General features: G+C 35.8%; 1 protein-coding gene and 1 non-coding gene across 7 annotated transcripts in view; one reads left to right on the top strand and one right to left on the bottom strand.

The window, feature by feature from the left end:
* NLGN1 (neuroligin 1) overlaps window positions 1-24,269 on the top strand; it is a 947,633-nt gene that overhangs the window by 706,526 nt on the left and 216,838 nt on the right. The window lies entirely within an intron of this gene.
* Window positions 13,952-14,080, bottom strand: LOC111726757. The gene has a single exon (XR_002774458.1). It is a non-coding gene; the product is annotated as a small nucleolar RNA SNORA11 (small nucleolar RNA).

Below are 24,269 nucleotides of genomic sequence, written 5' to 3'. Positions count from 1 at the left end.
AAGGGCAACCTGGCTGCTCTAGTTCTCACCTATTGATTTTTCAGAGTTGATTCTGCTTATCTGATTGGTTAGGTGAGATCCCCTTTCTTCCTCAACCCTCCATTTACATCTTTCCCAAACCTTAGTCAAAAAGTATGACCTTCCCATATAGAGCCCAAATCATCTATACTCAAGTTGTTGAATTCCCTAAGTATACTTTCAAAACTTTTGAGGCTTTTTGAGTGTAGCTAATTCCATGCAATTCACTTCTGTGTCTTCTACTATAAACGTTACTTTATCTCTTTTACAGTAGAAGGGAAACAGACTTAGGCATTGAAGATAAATATGTGTGTGGTCAGATATGGAAGGAAGAGCACAGGACTTGTGACTGGCCTAGGCTGTGGTTTGGAGGGGAGCCTGCTGTAGCTGAGGGGGCTTCCTTGCACTGTGCATGTGTGACTGTAGAGCTTCAACAACAATACAGAAGGCTAGTGGCAGCAAGGCAGGCGAGGATATATTTACTGGCATTTTTTATGCTTCCTTTGTCAAGTGATTGAGTTCAAAGCTTTTTATATCATTACTCATGTATAAGCAGTCTGTGCATGAAAAATTAGCCAGGCAGGCAATTTTTATTTTCACAGTTGACTTTGTAGAATCATGAAAACTTAACTTCTTTAACTCCATTTGCTTGTACATTGTTTTCACATATTCTGTAATGAAATTTTATGGTAAGGTAAAGAATTTATCCTGGAGAATACCTGTTGCAGTTAAATGAGATAAAAGCATGTGAATTGGACACATTCCCCATCATGTTGCAATCCCACTCAGACATATTTTGGTGAAGATGACGATGAGGACCATGTTGCCAGCCAGACTCAGAGATTTGCGTGCTTCTTGCTTCTTTCTGACCATGCCCAATGTCTGTCAAATGACCTGAAACACAGTAGGTAGACATCTATCTTACATCTATATTTGTTGAAGAATTCATAAGTACCTAAATGCATAATCATTAAAAACCATTAAGGAATTTGCATCAATTGTGTGCATATATTTTGAACATTAAGAAAAATATTAATATTGCCAAAATGTGGAAACAGCCTAAATGCCCACCAACCCAGGAATGGATTAACAAGCTGTGGTATATGTATACCATGGAATACTATTCAACCACTAAAAAAATGGAGACTTTACATCTTTTGTATTAACCTGGATGGATGTGGAACACATTATTCTTAGTAAAACATCACAAAAATGGAGAAACAAGAATCCTGTGTACTCAATTCTGATATGAGGACAATTAATGTCCTAGTATATGGTGGGGGTGGGGGAAGGGGAGAGCAGAGAAAGGGAAGGAGGGAGGGAATGGGAGACACAGGGTGTGGTACGGCTCTTTGGGGCGGGACACAATTATAGGAGAGTCCTTATGTAACAAACGTAAGGAATTATGTTTGCAATTAATGTAACCTGGTTCTTTGTACCCTCAATGAATCCCCAACAATAAAAAATAAAAATAAATAAAAATAAATAAATTTCTAATATTACTTGACCTACCTCTGTCCAGATATGTAAGGACAGCATAGTAGTACACATGTGCTTTGCATATAACTTATTTCTTATAGTAATCTGTGCCATTCATCTGAGATGAGACAAATTCCTATGCAAAAATACATACAGCAGTAAAATCGGCATTATCTCCTGGTCCATGGATAATTTCTGTTGTCAAGGGTTCAGCATTTCCTTGGGCAAGATATTGGGAACTCTTAAAGCAAATGCCAGTTCTTTTACATTCCACTGTCCAGGCTTAAGGATGAAATGTGAGTAATCTGGTCTATAGATATGTTCACAATGTGTATAACAGCTGTATGTAGACAGAATCCGACGGTCTCTCATTGCTGTTTAAAATTTTCCTGAGCTTCTACCATGCTTGTGCCTGTGCTTGGCGCTAACTGGGCACCTCATTTATTCCCCATCTTTACTTGCCACCAAAGCTGCCAGCCATGGATCCTGGAGCCTATGACAGGAAGCCTGACAGGGTAAATGGTGCAATCTAATGTTTCTTTCTGCTAGTTAATCTAGTAAACAGACCACTTTGTCTCCAGCATTGACTTTGACTATGAAATAAAGCCATGGTTGTCACAGCCTCAAGGACAACTTTGCTTGGGAAGCATGGTACATTGGAACTCCATTTAGTAGTAGTTTCAGTGCCAACAGGATGGAGCAGCCTCTATGTGAAACCACTGTAAAAGAAAGAGTTTGAGGAAGGAAGAAAAAAAAGGGATTAAATAATCAAATTTGTGGATGAGATATCCACTGGCTTCTAATCCCACTTTTTCTTCCTGTCAGGTATTATGCTAAGTCAGATGGCCTTTCCCTTAAAAACTCTGGGATAACCTTATTTTCTCTTCAAGTCTATAGACATTTTTTACAGTTATTGAGACTCTTCTTGGTGAAAATAGACATCTTGACTTCCCATATTACTTGAATAAAGTTGTATGTCTTGTGATGATCACAATTACCACTCACTGGGAATCTATTAAGTGGCAAGCTCTGTACTAGAAGCTCTAGGATATCTAACTCTTAATAATGCCACAAGTTAGATACTATTACAAATTGACAGGAAGGATTACATGTTGAGGATAGTTAAGTAACTGTGCTGAATTCACATAGTCAGCAAGTCTCTGACTTGAGCTTGGAGCCCGGCTGTGTGAGGTATAACAGTCAGTCTTATTTAATCAGACCCACTACATCTACGGGCCTGACATCCTTGTGCATTTGGAACCAATTTCTGCAGCTTCTGGATTCTTATCCTTACCTTTTTAAAACTTCTGGTGACTGTATGAGTTGGGGGGTGGGCACCATGGACGTCACTTAGCTTTGCTAAGGGCATTGAGGAGAATCATCATGGCACCACCAATGCTGGCCCAAGGCTGGCCTTCAATTCAAAGACCATTTATCATGTTAGGTGTGGGCTTGTGAGGAAAAAACAATTAAAAACTTTTTTCATTTGCATTTCCACATGTTGATCGTTGCATAGTCTATATTGTACCACAATGGAAAATACTGAACAAAAAGTTTATTTTTAAAAATGGAGATCAAACAGATGAAAATTCAGTGAATTGGAATGGTCCTCCTTTTCTCACCAAACCTGAACAGGCTGCCAGGCAGCTCCATCTTATGTGTCAACAGATCATGTAAATTGGACTTTTCAAGTTGATGTGATGAAGAGGAAAAGAGAAAGAAGAGGCAGGGCAGGAAAGGAGAAATGAAGAACAATTCAGGAACTAATTTCAAACTGTGAAAAATACTGGTATAGTGGCTCACGCCTGTAATCCCAGCACTCTGGGAGGCAAAGGTGGGTGGATCACCTGAACTCAGGAGTTTGAGACCAGCCTGAGGCAGAGTGAGACTCTATCTCTACTAAAAATAGACAACAGGCAGGGTGTGGTGGGCACCTGTACTCCCAGCTACTCAGGAGGCTGAGGCAAGAGAATCACTTGAGCCCGAGAATGTGGACTGCTGTGAAGTATGACATCAGGACACTGTACCTAGGGGCACAGAGTGAGACTCTGTCTATAAATAAATAAATTACTGTGACAAGAAGACTCACAACTTGTGTCCCCCTCTACTGTCTTTGAGAAATAGGATTTAAACCAGTGAAGCATAACTTACTGTTTACTCTCTCCTACCCCAACCAAATATTCATTCCTTAAAGAGATTGCTGAACAGACTCAAACACACCCTACCTCTCTCTGGCCACATCCCGCCCTGCCCTCCAATTCAAGATTCCCCCACTCTCAGTCAATCAATCATGTGAAGAGAGCCCTGATGTAATTTTGTACTTTTCACATCCTTAACTTATGTTACAATGGGGTTTTGAGATGCTTTTTGCTGGCTCAAGCTGATAAGAAAAAATAGATAAGAGTGTTGACTTCTTCAGCTTACCTCAGAGTTGTGAGTTCTATAATGAAACCTGTCCAGGGTGGAATCTAGTGCTATCATCATTCTAGCACTGAAATAGGACACCTGAGGAGCCATTTAGAATCTCTTAGCAATTTATAGCTTAGAAAATCAGATTCTTTTCCTCTTTAAAAAAAGCTTGTTGAGGGTAGCTTTTCAACACACTACCTTGTCAGTATTTTGTCTTATCAGCCCTTGGGAGACATCCTGAACTTAAGGTATGATTTCTCAGCCGATATTTTACCTCTTAAAGGAGGTCTCGATATCTATTCTGGTGGTGTTTCAAAAGTTTTCACTTGGGATCTTCTGTGACCTTGGTGTTGTGTGGCATTTGTGCATCATTAAAAGGTTGTAATGAAGTTCTGCTGCACACAGATTGTAAAAGGTCAAGCAGAAAGTTGGGAGCCAATGAGGTTGGGAAGAAAAATTGTGCTTGCTGAAGAAGTTGAGGGATTCATTATATTGATGCTATGGGGTTTTCAGCAGAGTAATAACTGGGTTAGCAATAGAATGTAAATCTTCTCAGCCACTTAGTCTGAATCTGCTTCTTCTTGATTTGTGGGGATATATTTTTAACAGAGTACAAGGAAAGTCATTACACTCCAAGGAAAGCTGGTGGAATTGGTAAATGTGGTGTAGATGGCCAGCCAGGCAGCAGAGGAGCAGAGTTAGAGGGATAAAGCATGTCAGCCTCCCCTTCCCACTAGGAGATGCACTGTCAACGTATAGGAAATAATTGTCTCAGAATTTTGCATAAGTGATTATGTGGATCCTTGAAAGAATAAAGGACTGTTTTTAGCTTTAATGGCCCAGGGGTGAAAGAATAGCTAATTAAAATGCTTAAAATAGCTATTAATAGAATGAATTTAAAGGATTTACCATAAAAATAACATCAACATAGCTATATTTTCAAGCTAAGTTTATTTAGAAAGGATCAATGTGGTAATCTAATAAGGACTTGGCTACTCTACAAGGGACAGAAACTGTAAAGTTACTGGATCTCCATCGCATATTCCCTGGATACAGTTTCTTAAAATGGGATTCTAGAAATTATGTGTAAAAGTGCAGCCGCAGTTGATTGCATGTCTCACAAGCTTACATATGGAGTGCGATAATTTTTTCTTTAAACAAGCCCCAAACCATCTGTTGACTTAAGTCAACTCTCTGAATTTCACTTGGAAATAAATTGGAAGCCTAGTTATTCCAAAAAACTAGTTTAATGTGTTTTCATGCATGAGCTTTTGAGTGTCTTTGGGTGAAAGGGATGTAAGGACTAAGAAAGATTTTTCTGTAGAAGGATAAAAATCATTAATATAGGACATAAAATTAAGGCTATTGCTGGGAATTTCAACTGAATTTTGAAATTGATCCACTGCTCTAAATTGATTGATTGAAAGGTTTTAGAAAAGTAAAAGTGACTTTTTAGAAAAGTTTTGACATTTCGGAGTGAGAGGCGAGATTATTGATATAATTTTATTCAAAAGCTTGTCTTGTATATCAAGTATTTCAGTAGTAAGGCATATAATCTAAGATGAGAGGACTTTCTCTGTTCTATTTTCATTAGGTGGCATCCTATTTTATACAGAAATTGATTGTTTCTCCTTCACAAACGTCTATTAAATGACCAACTTCCCCAGGCCAAGTGGAGTTAATTTTTTATTGTTCACATGTAATTATCTCACATATCCTGAATTTTTGCCTCTTAAAAATTCTGATTAAATGCCAACAAAGAAGACAGTATAGCCTGAAAGTATTCCTTAAAAGGAAAATGCTAATTACATGAACTAGTAGGTTACATAGCAATCCTTTGGAATAAGAATGATCTTTATTTGTTGTATAGATCAGTTATTCACGTAGCCTCTTTTTGTGAGGAGAAAATTGTTGTTCTATCCAAATTTTTTTCTACTAAAAATTGTCATTGAAATTATTACTTCTGTTATGAAAGAAATAGCTTATGTCACTTAAGAAACTACTTTTTTATTAAAATGTATATGCTAAGAATACTATCATTATTAATGAAAATGTGATTTAAAATGGGATAGTTGTGTGGAACAAACACTACACTTATTATCTTCCTTCCTCAGTGTGACACCATATTAGACACTGATGATAACAACCAAGTCTTTATCTGGGCAGTGGTTTCAATCCCATTCATTCACCTATTCAACAAGAAATTCCTCAGCAATTGCTCCAGGCCCGGCTGTGGAAAGTTTCCTCTGAGAATGAATCTGTTGTCTAACAGAGAACCAGATATGTGGGAAAGAAAGTTATTGCAATCCAACATGGTAATGTACAAATGGAAGTACAATAGTTATCAAAGAGTGCTTGATTGTGTATAGGAAATGCAGCTGGTTGTGAGGAATAAGTGAGATAGTGTAAAGGTGTGGCATTCAGTAAGCACGGGGTGGAGGGCATGAGAGTTCATTAGTTCATCATATACCAAATATTTATTCAGGCTCTTTCATGTGCCACCTACTGTATGAGACTCATCAGATGTAAAAATAAAGAAGCTCCTTGCCTTTATAGAGCTTACTGACAGGAAGAGGAGGCTAGAGAAGACTAGAGGAAATAGACACAACTCAATGTGATGAATACATCAATAAAACCAGGAACGATGGTTTTAGAAACCTGCAGTGGAGGAACTAATTAGCTTCTTAAGTGGATTGGGAAGGTTTCAACAGAGGGAGAAAGTGGAGTGGTGAAAAGAAGAAACGGGTAGATGAAGTAGAGTTTCTGAAATATATTTTCCTTTGGACATGGAAAGTCCAAAGGAAAAAGAATTTTGTTTATTGAGAATAAAAAAAAGAATACCAGTAACATGATCTGAAAAGGGGCATGACAGGGGATTTTAAGGTGAGTATGTAATTAGGGAGATGGCTCAGGATGAGTTAACAAAGATAGATAAGTTGATCTGACCACAAAGTTTATTAGCAATTATACATGCAAACTCGTCTGAAGAGCACAAGCTTTTTATTTTAATTTATAATGCTGTAGATTTAAAATGGCATGGCAAGATTTTAACATATCACTCTTACTCTAAGGGCAAAATGGAATAGATATGGAAGAACTAAACTCTGTAAAATAAGGTAGATATTATTACTTCCTGATGGTAGAGCATATCTTAACTGCATTTGGGAGATAGAAAGATTGGCTATTTATTAGATTACAAAGAAAATCTTGGCATGTTATATAAAGTTTCAATAATACTGATATTTTATTATTAATACACAACAAAATTCAAAATTAATATAAAAATATTTGTCTTACCAAAAATATTATACTTCTTTATTAAACAACTCAAGAAACAACAAAAGAAAAATGCAAACCCTAATTTCAGAATTTCCTAAAATTAATGCTAACACACCATATATTCAAACCTGTATAATAAAAATAAAATGGGAAGCAGAGGAAAATTTATAATCTTAAATATTTATTGTATTTTTTATATTTACATAATATTTATATAATGTAATATTTATATTCTATAGTAATAATTACATTAACTTGAAAGAATGATAAAAATTAATTTAATTTTCAATCCAGAAATAGGAACATAACAATAAATTAAGTTTTAAAAAATAAATAAATAATGAAGAGGCAGAAGTTAGTTTAATAGAAAAAGGAAAAATAGAAATGATAAATTAGAAAGTTAGCAATCTGAAATATCAGTAAATTAGACCATTTTCTATCATGATCAAAATAAAAGGAGAGAACAAAAAATAAAATAACAATTGGAACAAAAGAAACTTAAAACCATGAGGCCACTTTGCCAAACTCTCTTAAAATAAATTAGAAAACAAATTAGAAAATAGTTAGCTAACAAGGATAATTTCCTAGGAAACAAAGTGTGTATAAACTATAGCATGTTTACACAGTGGAGTACTATGTTATCGTAAAATATAATGAGAAATAACTCAATATAAAGATTCTGGATAATTTTAAGGATACATTGTGAACTGAAAAAAACAAAAACAAAAACAAAAAAAACCAGAGTTAAATACTGTGTACCTTGAAAACATAATCTAGATTCCCAACCATACATTGTCACTAATGTTCAGCCACAATTTTTAAAAATATGCTAGAAAATGGGACCTATAATCAACCAAATAGCGGATACTACAGTAGACCTTGAGTGAGTGACAGTTGAAAACTGGTAACTAAAAGTACTTTAAAGCAGCTACTATAAATATATTCAAGGATTTAAAAGAAAGGTGTTCATAACTAATAAATCTATGGAGAAATCACAACAGAGAAGCAGAAACTATGAAAAACAAAGCAAATGAAAAATGTGTAACTAAAAATTACAGTGGTTAAATTAATGAATAGGCTCAAAGAACTAGAGGCTACAGATGAAAAAGTTAGTGAACTTGACAAACACACAGACCAATAGAAATATTCAGTCCAAAGAATACGGAGGATAGGCTTCAAAAGTAAAATGAAGGATCTCTTCAAAACTTGGGAGACAGTGTCTAGTGATCTACGTTACACATAACGTAAGTTCCAAAAAGAGTGGAGAGAAAGAATTCTATAGATCTTGTTTTGAAGAAATGATAGTTGAAAGTCAACCAACTTTGTTTGAAAATACCAAGCTACATTTTCAAGAGGCTCATTGAATACAATTTTCAAGAGGATAAATACAAAGAGAACCTCCTGCAAACAGATCCTACTCAAACTGCTGAAATCCAGCCTTCTGGAGAAAATCCCAAAAGCAGCAAGAGGAAGTGAAAAATCATCAGACATGAGAACAATAATGTGAAAAACATCTGATCTTTCATGAAAGTTAATAGTGTCCAGACAACAATGGAAGAGCACCTCAAAAATGTTGCAGGGGGAAAACTGAACTCAGAATTTTAATTCCAGCAAAAACATTTCTCAAATTTTACACTTAAGTTATAGATCAATAACAGCTGACAAATTTGCTCATCACTGGCAGATCAGTTCTATAAGAAATGTTAAAAGAACTCCTGATGCCACAGGAAATGACACTGACTTCTAACCTACAGAAAGGAATGAAATGAACTGGAGATGACAAATTTTGAAATAAACAGACAAGATAATTTTTTTTTTTAATTTTCTTACATCTTTGAAAGGTGACTGTATATTTGGAATAATAATATATTTTGGGTTTTGTCCATATGTAGATGTAAAATAGATGACAACATTAGCACAAAGGATGAAAAAACAAATGAAATTATATTGTGAATTTCTCATATTTTATATAAAGTAATGTTTGTTATCAAGTATTTCCTCAAAAAATAATTTGTACTTGTGTTTGAGAGAGAGACAGCATGTGATAAAATTTTAACAGCTGGTGAACTTAAGAAAACCTTTAGAGGCATTTATTGCCCTAGTCTTTAAACACGTCTATAGTTTTGAAATTTCTAATAATAAAAGGGAGTAAAAAGAATAGCAGATCTTAGAGCATCGAAACTGGATAAATTGTAAGGACAAAAAAAGAAAAAACAAAAAACAGGGAAGATCCTAAGAGAAGCATAATGCACACTCCAGCTGCCTGAGATAGTTTTTTCCTAACACCTAATGCAGTGCTGGAGTTTATTAAATTTAAAATGTCTTTGATGAATTAGTGAGTGATTGGGGACTTAAAAGATAGGAGAGTAGAACAAGGAAAAGGGAAGTAATTCTGAGTATTAGCCCATCGTTATAATTATATGAATACAGGCCATAGTGGTTCAGAGCAGGAATTCTGGAGTCAGATTCATAGTCTGAGTATGAATCTTGGTTCCACTACTTCCTAGCTGTGTAATCTTGGGCACGTTACTTAACGTCTCAATGCCTTAGCTTTAAATGAGTTTATTATAATATGTTAATCTTAATTATCTGTATGGATATACAAGGGCTCTCTGGAAAGTACTTAGCTGTGTAATATGAAAAATAGGGTATGTAGCTGGATACTTACTGGCCAGCCCTCATATACTAATAAGGATATATAAGTGTAACTTGTTTTCTAGTTATATTTTTAAAAAGTAAAATTTATAACCATATATATATTTCTACACACACATATATTGGAGATAGGATATAAAAATATGTGTGTGAATTTAGGAAAAGCACATATAGGTATTTATTACATTAGTCTTAGCTTTTCTATAGTTTTGCAATTTTCATAACAAGATTAGTAGTAAAAGGAATAGCAGATTTTGAAGGACCAATAATTACATACATTTTAAGAATAAAAAAAGAAAGAAACAAGACTATGAGATTATATATGGGGTTATTAAAACTTTGAAATACACAAAAATCAAGAAACATAAAATCTGTACAGAAGGAAACAAATGAAGTCCTCTGAACAACACGCATCAGCCCAGCAGGTTGAAACCTTCATGGGTGAATCACAAAGGATTCTATTGACTGTGTTCCTTAGAAGTGAAATAATGGACCATAACAGTCTGTCTCAAAACTTTTGTAGTGACTTACATATATACACACACATACATCAGTTTATATATGCACATGTAATTAATATACATATATAATGCTTAAAACAGTGGTGAGCACATAAGCATTATGTAAATGTTAATTTATATTACCATATAAAGCATTTAAAATATTTTTAAAGCTGCATATTTAATGAGGTTTCTAGTTATTTTTTTAAAGTAAAATACGTAACCTTAAAACAAAAAACTTTTGAGTTTTTTATGTATAAGTCATTCATTCACTATTTGTCAAATATTTGATCATATCTTTTGAAATACATTTGGAAAGTATTCTTCAAATACATAACCAAACCTTGATTTGTGAAAGAAAAATTTTCTTGATATAGACAAATAATTCAGACATGATTTAAACATTTTAACACATGAATTTGAATTACTCAGCATAGCATGATAGATTGTTTCTAAAGTAGCTCTCCATGATCCTGGCCTCTTGGTACTCATGCTCCTGTGTAATCCCCTCTCCTGGTCCCTACTGACTCTCTTCTAGTGAACAGAAGACAGTTAATGTGATGGGATGTCACTTAAGAGGTTAAGGCATCAAAGAACATGACCTCTCCCTCCGGCTCCTCTCACTGACTTGCTGAGGGGAAGGCAGCTGTCAAGTTGTGAGCTTCCCAATGGAGAGGCGCATCAGGTGAGGAAATAAAGGTGGTCTCTGACGACAGCAGAGAGAAATGCTGCCCTCTGTTCACAGCCTGCTGGAGACTGAATCTTACCAAGAACCACAGGAGAGAGCTTGCAGGCATATTCCACTATCCAAGCTTTAAGAAGATTGCAGCCTGGTTCAGACCTTGACTAGAGTCTTGTTAGACCTTGAACCAGACATCCAGTTAAGCAAAACCAAAATCTGTTACCCACAGAAACTGTGATGGATAAATGTAATTGCCTAAAGCCACAAAGTTTTGTGTTAATTTCTTACACAGCATTAGTAATACATTTGGGTTTGTAAGAGTGTGATGTTTTGGCACAATAATCAAGTAAATGAGGTGAAAGCTATGTTGATTGGTTAAATGTAATCACATTAGATTGTATTAAAAAAAGCACATTGTACCCCACATATGCATGAATGTATCCATGATATGTGTATTTGAAAAAATAAAAATAAAAATAAACAAACTGTAATATCTAGGTACCTTAATAACATTTTTGAGATCTTAAGAGGATCATTAAAACAGACCTTATGGCAACTTCACAAAATAGACAAATAATTTGTAAACCTTGTAAAATTCAGTCAGGTTTATTTTTTTTTTTTATTTCTGTTTCCCTTTTTATAACAGATGATCTAGTAATGAAAGTAACTTGAAATTATGGATAGTTTTTTTAATGTTCTAAAATTACTTAGCTCAAAGAAAAAACAAAGTTATGTAAAGATAAGGTATTTGACATGCAGTCAATTTATTTTAATTATCAATAGTAAACTATTAATCGATTCCAAGTTTATACCTTAGAAAAAAAGCAGATTATTTTCTTACTTTGCTTTCACTTTTGACCTACACATCAATCCCTTTTAACTGCAGCTTATAAATGAAATTTTTGGAATGAATTTGTTTGTGTGTATGGGTTTGTGTGAACTGTATTTCTGAGTTTTTTCTCAATAACTATTATGGCAATTTCACTATTTCATTGAGAGAAGTTACCTTAAGTAACTCCTTCAGATTAAAAAAAAAAAAAATCAAAGGCACAGTCACACAGGAAAATGGGTAAATGATAGTGTTTGAAATTGTCAGAGTTGGCAAGTCTTGATCATTTTCCTTCTATTGCTGAGAGACCGAAATAAATTTGATAAATCTACCTCTCTACCTCCCAAGCTCCATTAAATTAATCATAATACAAATGGGAATTTAGTAAAACTAGAATATATTTTAGAGGTATATTATTACTGATTATAAAGGCAATCCAAGCTGTAGTAACTTTTATTTCTATCAAGTATTTAGAAATGGTAGATCAATAATGGCAAACTCAGTATCCAGAATTGATTTTCTTTTGTTTTAAATTAGAGAAGAGATTTACAATGGCGTTTGTTTACAAAATGCAGCTTAAATGTCTGCATGGGAAATCAGTGCTACCTTTCTTTTCAGTGACATTACCGAATTTAGATGGTTTTCATTGCTGTTAAGGTAGAAAGATCTCAGTAGGTTTCAATAAAAAAGTAATTGTTCTCGGGTCCCTTCTATTTTGATGGGTACACAATGTTCTACTAGAGGAATGTCATTTGGCAAAATTAATGTAAATCTGCGCAGACCAGCTCTATGTCCTAGTTTAAGTCGTCTGACTGGTAGGCCCCCAAGCCAGGGGTCCTCAGATGACTAAACATAGACATCTTTTTAAAAATGAGATAATCAAATTCATCCATTTAAAGAAGATAGTTTGGGGGCCTTTTCGGGGAAATTTAAAGGGCATAAATATTAAAGAAAGTAAAGTGTGGAATGTTCAAGTCCAGAGAATTGTCTTGAGAATCAAGACACGAAAGTCCTCTAGTATTTGTCCGGGAGTAGCACACCCTAGTTTGTTAAAGCCTTAGGCCAAACCCAGAAATAAGAAGGTGAGGTTCAACCATTTTTCCCTGACTGTTCTTCCTCCTATAGGTCAATGCGCATTTGCATCTTAACTGGGTTTCCGTGCTTTAATGTCTGGAAATTGGCATTTCAGGCGCTGGGAAAATAGCTAAAAGAGAAGATGTTTCTAAGTAGAGTAGCTTGTTAGAGCTTCTCCAGGCTCAACGCACAGCTTGCTGCCTGCTCTGTCTAAGCAATTTATCATCAAGATTTTCTGGGTAGCACAGCAGAAATGTTGTATAAAATATATACACATCCATGGAAGGCTTTAAGCCTGTCCCATTCCCTTCCAGCCCGTGATCATGGGCCCAGCATGCTAGGTATTCTGACCTCTATGCCTCTCTTTTCTAAATCACACGTGCACTTGACTTGAATTTAATTTCATCTTGCAATCAGGATTAATAAACATGATTTGCTGGGTGGCGCCTGTGGCTCAGTGAGTAGGGTGCAGGCCCCATATACTAAGGGTGGCAGGTTCAAACCCAGCCCCGGCAAACCACAACAAAAAAATAGCCGGGCATTGTAGCAAGCACCTGGAGTCCCAGCTACTCGGGAAGCTGAGGCAAAAGAATCACCTAAGCCCAGGAATTGGAGGTTGCTGTGAGCTGTGTGATGCTGTCATGGCACTCTATGGAGGACCATAAAGTTGAGACTCTGTCTCTTAAAAACAAAACACAAACAAAAACAAAAAAACTACAATTTGCTTAATTGACGTTACATTGCCATTATTTATAAGCTTTTAAAATTTGTTTTTAAAACCTATGTATTTCTGAAATGGATTTGGAAAATGTGCCTCAAAAAGAATTTATTTTTAATACAAAAATAATCTAAGCCATACTTTCATTTTAATTGATTTAAGTCATATTCTACTTTATTTTTATTTTATTTTTTTAAATTTTTCAGTATTTTATTAGATAATTTTTCAAACATACAGTATAGTTGAAAGAATTATACAGTGAACAGCCCCACACCCACCATGTACATTTCACATTTTTTTTCTTCTTCACATGTAGGGAGTTTGTTTGTAGAGAGGCCACAAGTTTTGTGCCCATTATCACAATGTCCCCAGACTCCCATTGGGTGTGTTATAAACAGAAGAGCCATTCTTCAGGCCCCCTGTTCAGAGCCCTCCCCTTCTGCTTTATTTTTGAATGTCAAACATGATAATTATATAAGATAATAGATGGGATAAAATTGATTTTTAATTTTTAACATAAGAATTTCAACTGAAAGCATTTTGTTGAATAGCAAGTATATTCTACAAGAATGTGGGAGGTAGTTCTAGATTTTTATTTAATACCTATCACATGCCAGGTGGAGCCCCCATGTTTTCAAAGCCAAAATAGGCATGACTTTGCATAAGGCATAGAATAAGTATGTATTGTGTGTAGCAGAGCCACCTGGGAAAATGTGGCCCAATGCACCGGAAGAAGTTAATTGCCTTGGATGCTAGACTAAATGATTGGAAATTTGGTGTGTAGTTTGTGAGTCTGAGTGTGATGTGATCACAGTTGCCTTTTGGAAATGGAACTCTAATCACTGTCCATAGGCCAGATTAGAGGCGAAGAGGCCAGACAAGGTAGACCAGTTAGAGGCTATCATGTCCACCAGACAGGTAATCGTACTGGGAATGAAGGGGGAGGGAATAAAGTACCCTGTGAGGAATTCGAAAAAGTGATCAATGAAATCACTGTTTATATAAATACAGTGCATAAAGAAGGATGGGTTTGTGATACTCTTAAGAAACTCACCGTGTGTGGACATTTTCCTTCTCTGTATGGGACAAATAAAACCTATGGTATCAAAACACATGTTTTTCAGATCAAGTGAACACTTTAAGGTTGAAGAGAAACAGAACCAACTGGGTCGTAGATAGGAGGGCATGGAGGTGTAAAACCAGACCGCATAGGGTACAGCATAAGGAGCTCATTTACTGAGCTGTCTAGGCAGTGCTGGCCCAGCGGTCAGAAGGAGATAAAGAAACATCTCAGGATGTCTGATAAGTGCCAGAAAAGTAATTTGATCCTTGATCTTGATGTTATTTCTGAAAAAGCTGTATAGTAGTGTGGTTATTAACACAGACTTCCAAGTCAGGAGGACCAGGTTTTGAGTTCTAGCTCTAAGCCTTGCTACTGGTGTGACCTTGGTTAAGTGACTTAAACATCACGAAGTCTCAGTAACTTCATCTATAAAATAAGGACACGGGAATACCTTTATAGATTGATTATAAGGATTAAATGAGACCGCTAATATGTGATTCTTAGAGTAGTCTTCGATGTGTCTAAATAAATATTAGTTATTATTATTATGTTGTGGTTATAAAATGCCCAAATAGATGTAGAATGATGGGCTGGGAGATAGAAGTAAGGTTACAAGACTGTTATTCTTCTGCTACTCTGAAGAAAATTAGCTCTGAAAGGCTCAGTTAGAGGGAACCTAATGGGAGGTTCCTACTAAGATTTTCTATTAAATTTGGAATAAAAGCCTGACACTATATATTTTAGTTGTTTATTATTTGCCACATAATTTATAACATGTGCCTCATAATGCCTGACATTTTTAATGTAAAGTTTACATGTTAAATATTAGAATATTAATTATAAAACTATTTTTATTTGACTGTCAGGAATAACTGAATACATTATACTGATAAATTACTATGAAGTTGATATACTCATTAGGAGTGAGAGGCAAGGCTGAGAAATAAAAATATTTTAAAATGAATGTCTACATAGGAAAGCTCTTTTGAATATTTTGGTGGCCACATGGAAAAATAATGGCTTCCATTATTTCTGTTACTTCATCATTTGTTCAGAATTTTTTAAGATGATCGAGTGAGCCAGGGAGACACATGTTGGTAGAATATAGAATAATAACATTGCTAGTTAGGGAAATAGAATTAATAGGGGAAAAAGAGATCAAAATTTAGTTTTCTTTTATGGGATTTGAGGCAAGAGTGAGCTATCTCACCTCAGAAGTGCTAGGTGGACACTTGGAAATATGAGTCTGGCAAGCAGGTAAGAAATATTGCAGTTCCTTCAGTTATTTATAAAGAAATAAGTTTATTTTTCTGTGAGAAATTGCACTAAGAATTTCTAAGGCTGTAGAGATAATTTTTGGGGGGGCTCTCAAGTGGCTTCTATATAAGTAAGATCTAGTTGGAAGTTCAAGAAAGACTTCTGAAGGAATTGGCATTGAGAATTCCTTCAAAAAATAAAATTTTTAGAGACAGGGATTAGAAAGTATCTCCTGTGAAAAGGACCAGAATGAATTAAGGCAGTGGACCCAAATCTTTCTGGCATCAGGGATAATTTCCTGGAAGATAGTTTTTCCACAGGCTGGGTTTGGGATGACTTAAGCACATTACATTTATTTTTACTTTATTTATTATTTATTTCAATCATAATTACATTATAATATATAATGAAATAATTATATATTACAATACAAAATCAGTGTGAGCCCTGAGCTTGTTTCCCTGCAACGACGTGGCCCCACCCTGTATTTGCAGCTGCCCCCCAGCTCCAGCATCACCGCCTCAGCTCCCCAGGCATCACATTCTCATAAGGAGCTTCCTCCCCCAGCATCCTCACATGTGCAGTTACAGCAGGGTATCTGCTCCCATGAGGATCTAGTGCTGTGGCTGATCCCACAGGATGTGGAGCTCTGGCAGTGATGAGTGATGGGGTGGCCACTTGCTCCCCTGTCACTCAGCTCCTGCTGTGCAGCCGATGCCTAACAGGCCATAGACCAGTGCTAGTCCTCGACTGCAGGTATGTGGGCCTGGCGGGCTACACTCCCACCCCTAACTCATACACATCGCCCATACCCTCTGAAGCCAGTAGTGCTGGGGATACCCTCCTGTTCCATGTGAAGCTAAAACATGCAGTGGGGGAGTGTTTTTCAACACAGCATGAGCTGGTCCGCACTTACTTTGAGAGTACATCCTGTTGGGTAAGTCTAAATGCTCATTAATGTAAATAAAATACAATTTTATTAATGTACCTCTCTGTATACACACCTATTGATAAAGAATAACAATCATGCTTTTCCCATTAAATGCTACTCTGTGCTTATGAAATAAGAATTAAGAGAAATCAGATTTTCTGGCTAATGTCAAAACACACACTCTGAGTGTAGCTATCAAAGGCACACAGCTCACTGTCCCTGGCTGTCACCTGGAGCCCAGCACTGCTTCCAGACACCAGGGTCTCATGGAATTCTATTTTCACTCAAGAATTTCTCCCTCCCCAAAATTAATTTCTCCTTCCTCCATATGCCCCCAGAGACACATCTTGATATCTACTCTGGGCAGCAGTGAGCACAGAGGAAGCTTCAGTTGCTTATCCCCCACCTGGCCACTCACCTCCTGCTGTGTGGCGGGGAGGTGGGGGGAATGGCTAACAGGCCTCTACCAGCCCATGGCTCAGGGTTGGAGACCCAGAATTAAAGGATAGAAGAGGTGCATGGTTGCTAAACGCAAAGTGAAAACAATTACGCTACTTGGCTGCGGAAAAGGACAGAGTGGAGAGTCTTTGGAAAGTTAAGTCTAATGTAAGAAAAGTACTTTCAGATTATTTTGTTTATCCTCACAGTTATACTGAGTGGTAGTTGCTTGCTTTTTTCATTCTACAAATGAGAAACTTGAGAGCCAGAGAATTCACTGCCTTGCCCCAAATCACTTAGCCAGAAAGTATGAAGCTAGGCCTCCTGATCCCAGTGCAAGACAATGTCTGTGAGGAAAGGAGGAAGAGGATTGATCTCTGGTGAGCTGCAAGAGGGTGTCATAAAATAGAAGAAGTCAGCAGGGCACTAACTTTGGCTTGAGTTTGTTCTGAGATTGTTATTAGACAGGTTCTAGAGAAGAACCAGATTAACTTTGGAACATGCTGTCTGGGCACGGTGGCTCACATGGAGGCAAGTGGATTAGTTGAGCTCAGGAGTTTGAGACCAGCCTGAACAAGAGGGAGACCCCATCCCTAAAAAAAAAAAAAAAATAGCCAGGTGTTGTGGCAGGCACCTTTAGTCTCACCTGCTTTGGAGGCTGAGACAAGAGAATCACTTGAGCCCAAGAGTTTGAGGTTGCTGTGAGCTGTGATGCCACAGCACTCTACCCAGGGTGACACAGTGAGACTCTATCTCAAAAATAAATAGATACATAAATAAATAAAATTGGAACATGAAGACTTAGGAATTATAAGCTAACAACTCATGTTTATAGTGGGAAGCACATCAAGGGCACTGGTGACAGAATAGAGAGTTGTGGTACTGAGGCGAGGTCTAAGTTGATACTGTGAGCCTGGCTGCATTCATAAAGTTGTCTTGTGTCCTCACACAAAGTTTGCTGTCTGAGACATAATGGGTGACAGAGGCCTATTGATAATAGGCCACTTGAGCCTAAGATCAGGGGTTGATTTGGGATCCCCCCAGAAGGAGCTGACCATGGGTCCAAAATGAGTTCATGGCAAAGTAGCTCTGAGGAAGCTCAGGGTGAGTGACTATGGAGTGGCTGAGAGAATCAGTACCTTGTTAATATGCTCATAGCTGGGAAGTGGATTTGAGACAAGAGTGACTCAAATTGACTTCATTAAGCTATATTGTCACTCCCAATATAAAGTATCATACTTTCTGATTAATAAAATGAGTGACTGAGTAAAATGTGCCCTCTGAGTGGATTTTCCTTGGATGGAATTTCATGCATTATCAAATGGCTTCATTACCTGAATAACTCACTAGGCAGTTTGTATTGTCTTAATGTAGAATATATAATTTAACAATATAATCATATTCTAAGAGAATAACAAATCAATAAAGACAAAAGTTTAGATTAAATAAGGTCAAGAATCAAAGATAGTCACCAAGAATTTTAATCCAACCCTTTAATTTTTCCAAGTGAAAAAACAGAATGAAGTTATGCTAGGGGTAGAGAGGGCATTCCTTTGAAAATATTTTCCATTCAGTTATAAAGTTAATACACAACTTTTACATATTTAAGTGTTATATTTAATTAAAACCAACTAGGAGTTTATGTTGTAAATATTTCAATAACTTTTAAAAAACAGAATTTCAGAATTTGGGCAAGGGTACACCTTAGAATATCTAAATAGTTTTAGTATGAAAATTTCAGAGCATGTCTTTTGAGCACAAAGTTAGTGATATTTACTGAGAATCATTTCTTCTTTCACTGGTAGGAGCGCTAAACGTCAAAATCCCTCCTTTGGATTAAGGCATTAATTCTCTGCTTCAATTCTCTTACTTCTAAAAGTTCATAAGTACTAGAAAGGCCTGAAAAGTTATTTTCAGTAGTTTAGAAATCCTAATAAAAACCGTCATCTACTTCTTCACATTTGATTCAAAGTATCGCAATCCTAATTTCAGTTAATCCTAGTCAGTAGCTCAGATTAACTACTAGTGACATCACCAAATTTTCTGAGATGTGATTGATGGAACAGACACACTTACCAGAGTCACATGTCTAGTCACCAAAATGCTCACTTTCTATGTCTGATTGTCACACAAATACGAAATTCAAAATCTTTCACAACATAATATCCACAGGAAAATAATAAAGTAGCTATTTTAGTTAAAAAATGATATATGCTACTTTTATGATGCTATAAATATCTTCACTTATACATATATGTTTCCTGAAATGAGGTAATAAATAAACTGTTAACTCTCACCTAACATAAAAACTGAGATTGATTTATCATATATGCCAGCAGAAGTAGGCTGATCCAGTCTGCAGAAAAGGTGTTAATCAAACGGAATGCAGTGAAAAGTTTGGGAATGTTTGTAATATCGGCTTATTTGGAATCCAGTATAGAGTAAAGGCTTGATTTCAAGTGGAGCACTAAGGATATACATGACAGCTTTCACATGCTTCTGTCTAGAACTGGCTCTACCTAAATAGCTAGGAAAATGAAAAGAAACAAACAGACCTTCTAAATCATGATCATTGCCCGTTTTCTGTTGGCGAAGATGATGGTGTGCTAATATGTACGGGTAAGCTTCTGTGTTATGGGTGATGTTTGTGAATATAATTTCACACCAATTTAAATGATGTTTATCTTAGTAAGACCATACTCATACACACAAAAGAAAATATTTAATTCAAAACCGTTCTTCCAAGTAATTAATAACCAATTACATGAAAAGAGTGAGTTTAATTTCTTGGGTATTATATCTTGCTGAAAACATTGAGAATCTGGAATACAATGTAAGTCACAATAGTTAGGATCATACATGGATGTTACTTTGGCATATTGCACAAGGTTTACTTTTCTAGAGGATGGAAAGGGAAGTTAGCTACGGTCAAAGGTGACAACAGAAAAATCAATAGCATTTCGTATGACAAACATTAATGAAAGTCTCTGGGCTTCCCAGGATGACTCACCAGTACTATAAACATAGTTGTGGATGGCTCTCATTCAGCAAGGGTAGCATCAAACCTTTTGAAAGTCCAACTTTTCCCTTTAGCCCAGCTTACACAAGACAAAGGTTAAGCAGATTGGGACACAGGCTTGCCTGGATACATGCTGGCCTCAGTGACACCTGAGCTGTACAGTGCACAATGAGATTGCAGGTACCTGGGAGGTACCTGTTCCTTTAATTTACTTCATAGGTCACTCTCGGTCTTCCTAAGATTGCCTCACCCTGACCCAATACGATGATGAGTAAACTCTATCGATGAGAACAGGGTTTAGTTACCAACATGTCTTTTGGAGTGCTGCTGCTAACTGATGCTTGGATGAGCTATAGGAACTGCTACCTATTTAACAGAGGAGTACAGAAGGTATCATGGATTTGCGCCTCAACTTTTAGTGACATTTAAAGTGTGTACTCTATTCTAACTTCATTATTAACTCTCCAAAAAATAAAATACAAACAATTCTATTAATATTTATAAAGACATATATTTCCACGTCCTACAATCTGGATAAATTTATGAAACAATCAATAATTCTATATTTTAAGGAAGCACACTGTCGAGATAAGTTACTGTGTGAAGATAATGATTTTAAACCACATAATATTGGTTGATTGGGATCTTTAATTAATCAATAAGTATCAAATCAATTTAAATGATAATCAGAGACCTTAGATTAGACACAATTTTGATTAAGTAGTCCTTTAAAGTAAATGGCAGATGTGATTGAAAATGTCACAAAGTGAATCAGAATTTACTTCTCATGCCTGAGTTGACAGTGTGACTTGCCCAGGGGATTATACATTCTAACTGAGAGTAGATCAGAGCCACGTAGGAGAAGACATTTCTGCAGATTAATAAGATTTTTTCTTCAGTTTTTAACACTCAGATTGGTAAGAGTTCCTACATTAAAAAAAGTCTTAGGGAAAAATAAAATTTACTTCAAATTATTTGTTATTTATCATTAAAGCTAAAAAGAAAAAGGGGACATAAAAAGAATTCATATGTGGATTATTGATTCTTGAGCATTGTCAGTATTTAGGTATGAATCTTGGTAATATTGAAAATAAAAGATTAATTTTTTAATTTCATTGCTTTAATTAACTTAATCAGTATCAAATCATGCATGGAAATGGCTAATTTAATTCTAAAAGTATACACTTTACATTATTATATGAAGAATCAATGTGGGTGTAATAACATCTGACTTAATAATTAAACTAAGCAACAGAATTTTATTTTATATATATTTCTACCCACACTACATTGTTCAATTAGCTTGTAATTGTTAACTTAATTAAATTCCAATTTCTATTAAGTATTTGTTCAATATATCTTATGTCAAAAACTTGAACAGTGGTTTTAAAGCAAGATGTATTATTATTTTAATAATAATTTATTTTCAAAAAAGTTTGCTGTTTTACTAGTGATTTAGGCAATGGCAAAATTCTGAGTTTTAAAATATATTTAGTTGTACTGTATACCTACTAGAAGAATTGCAGGATTGAACAGCAGGTCTACTTTTAGTTACCTAAATGTGCTCCAAACTTCTTTCCAGAAGGGACATACTAGTTTGCAATCCCACCAACAATCAATTTACAACAAAGACATTTGCACAAGAATGTTTATTGCAGCCTCATTCATAATCAAGTCATGGAATCAGCCAAGTGTCCATTGACCCATGAATGTATTAACAAATTGTGGTATGTGTACACCATGGAATATTATGCAGCCATAGAAAGATGGAGAATTTACCTCTTTTATGTTTACATGGATGGAGCTTGATCATATTTTTCACAGTAAAGTTTCTCAAGAATAGAAAAAAAATACCCAATGTATTCAATACTATTATGAAATCCATATATAATCATATACATTTTCATATGAAAGATAAATCACAATTGTATCACAGAAAGAAGGAGAGAAGAGGAGGGCAAGGTGGGGGTGGGTGGGTGGAGGGAGGGTAATCGGTGGGACCTCACCAACTGTGCATGTTGCAAATATGCAAATATATTAATAGTAGAGTATAAATGTCTAAACACAGCAATTAAATAAGTGAGGTGAGTTATATATTAACCAGTTTGATGTAAGCATTCCAAATTGTATATAAAATTAGCACATTGTGCCCCATAAACGCAGTAATGTACATAGTTATGATCTAATAAAAAAGAAAAAGAAAATATTTAGGATCTGATCTTTTTTTTTTCTTAAACCTAGTTTCTTTTTTTTTTTAATTAAATCATAGCTGTGTGCAACAATGCAATCATGAGGTACAGTGTAGTGTTTTGATGTAAAATTTGAGATATTTTCATCAAACTGGTTAACATAGCCTTCATGTCATTTTCTTAGTTATTATGTCAAGACATCTATATTCTACTTTTAGAAACATTCACTTGTAAGATAAACCATAGAAGTGATCCCTCCAATCTGCCTCCCTCCACCCATCCACCCCCTCCCCTTCCCTCTCCTTCCCCCTCCCCATATTTTCAGATTATAATTAGGTTATAGCTTTCATATGAAAGCTATAAATTAGTTTCATAATAGGGCTGTGAACATTGGATACTCTTTCTTCCAATCTTGAGATACTTTGCTAAGAAGAACATTTTCCAGCTCCATCCATGTAAACATGAAGGAAATAAAGTCTCCATCTTTCTTTATGGCTGTATAATATTCCATGGTGTACATATACTACAGTTTGTTGATCCATTCGTGGGTTGATGGGCACTTGGGCTTCTTCCATGACCTAGGAATTATGAATTGGGCTACAATAAACATTCTGATACAAACATCTTTGTTGTAATGTGATTTTTGGTCTTTTGGATATATACCTAATAAAGGAATTGCAGGATTAAATGGCAGGTCTATCAGGTCTATTTTTAGTTCTCTAAGTGTTCTGCAGATGCCTTTCCAAAAGGAACGTATTAGTTTGCATTCCCACCAGCAGTGTAGAAGTGTTCCCTTTTCTCCACATCCACGCCAGCATCTCTGGCTTTGGGATTTTGTGATATGGGCTAATCTTACTGGAGTTAGGTGATATCTCAAAGTAGTTTTGATTTGCATTTTTCTGATGATTAAGGATGGTGAGCATATTTTCATATATCTGTAGGCCATGCGCCTCTCCTCTCCAGAAAAATTTCTTTTCAAGTCCCTTGCCCAGCCTAAGATGGGATCATTTGTTCTTTTCTTGCTAGTACATTTGAGTTCTCTATAGATTCTGGTTATCAAACCCCTGTCAGAGACATAACCTGCAATATCTTCTCCCATTCTGAGGGCTGTCTGCTTGCTTTTCTTACAGTGTTCTTGGCTGTTCAGAAGCTCTTTAGTTTGCTCAGGTCCCAATAGTGTATTTTTGATGTTGCTTCGATTGCCCAGGGGGTCCTCATAAAATTTTTGCCCAGGCCAATTTCTTCAAGTGTTTTCCCTGCACTTTCTCCTAGTATTTTTATAGTTTGGTGTCTTAAATCTTTAATCCAGTGAGAGTCTATCTTAGTTAATGGTGAAAGGTGTGGGTCCAGTTTCAGTCTTCTACAGGTCGCCAGCCAATTCACCCAGCTCCATTTATTAATAGGAAATCTTTTCCCCACTCAATGTTTTTAATTGGCTTGTCAAAAATCAGGTAACGGTAAGTAGCTGGATTCATCTGTCGGCTCTCTATTCTGTTCAATACCTCTACCTCTCTGTTTTTATGCCAGTACCATGCTGTTTTGATCACTATCAATGTATAGTAAAATCTGAGGTCTGGTAGTGTGATTCCTCCTGCTTTGTTTTTATTTCTGAGTAATGTCTTAACTATTCGAAGTTTTTTTCTGATTCCATATAAATTGAAGTATTATCTTTTCAAGGTCTTTAAAGTATGACAGTGAAGCTTTAGTAGGGATTGCATTAAAATTATAT

The sequence above is a fragment of the Otolemur garnettii genome, unplaced genomic scaffold, assembly GCF_000181295.1.
Source record: "Otolemur garnettii isolate 467f Iridium unplaced genomic scaffold, OtoGar3 scaffold00078, whole genome shotgun sequence".
Lineage (NCBI taxonomy): Eukaryota > Metazoa > Chordata > Mammalia > Primates > Galagidae > Otolemur > Otolemur garnettii.
The sequence above is the reverse complement of the archived record's forward strand: the minus strand, read 5'-3'. Positions and strand labels throughout refer to the sequence as shown.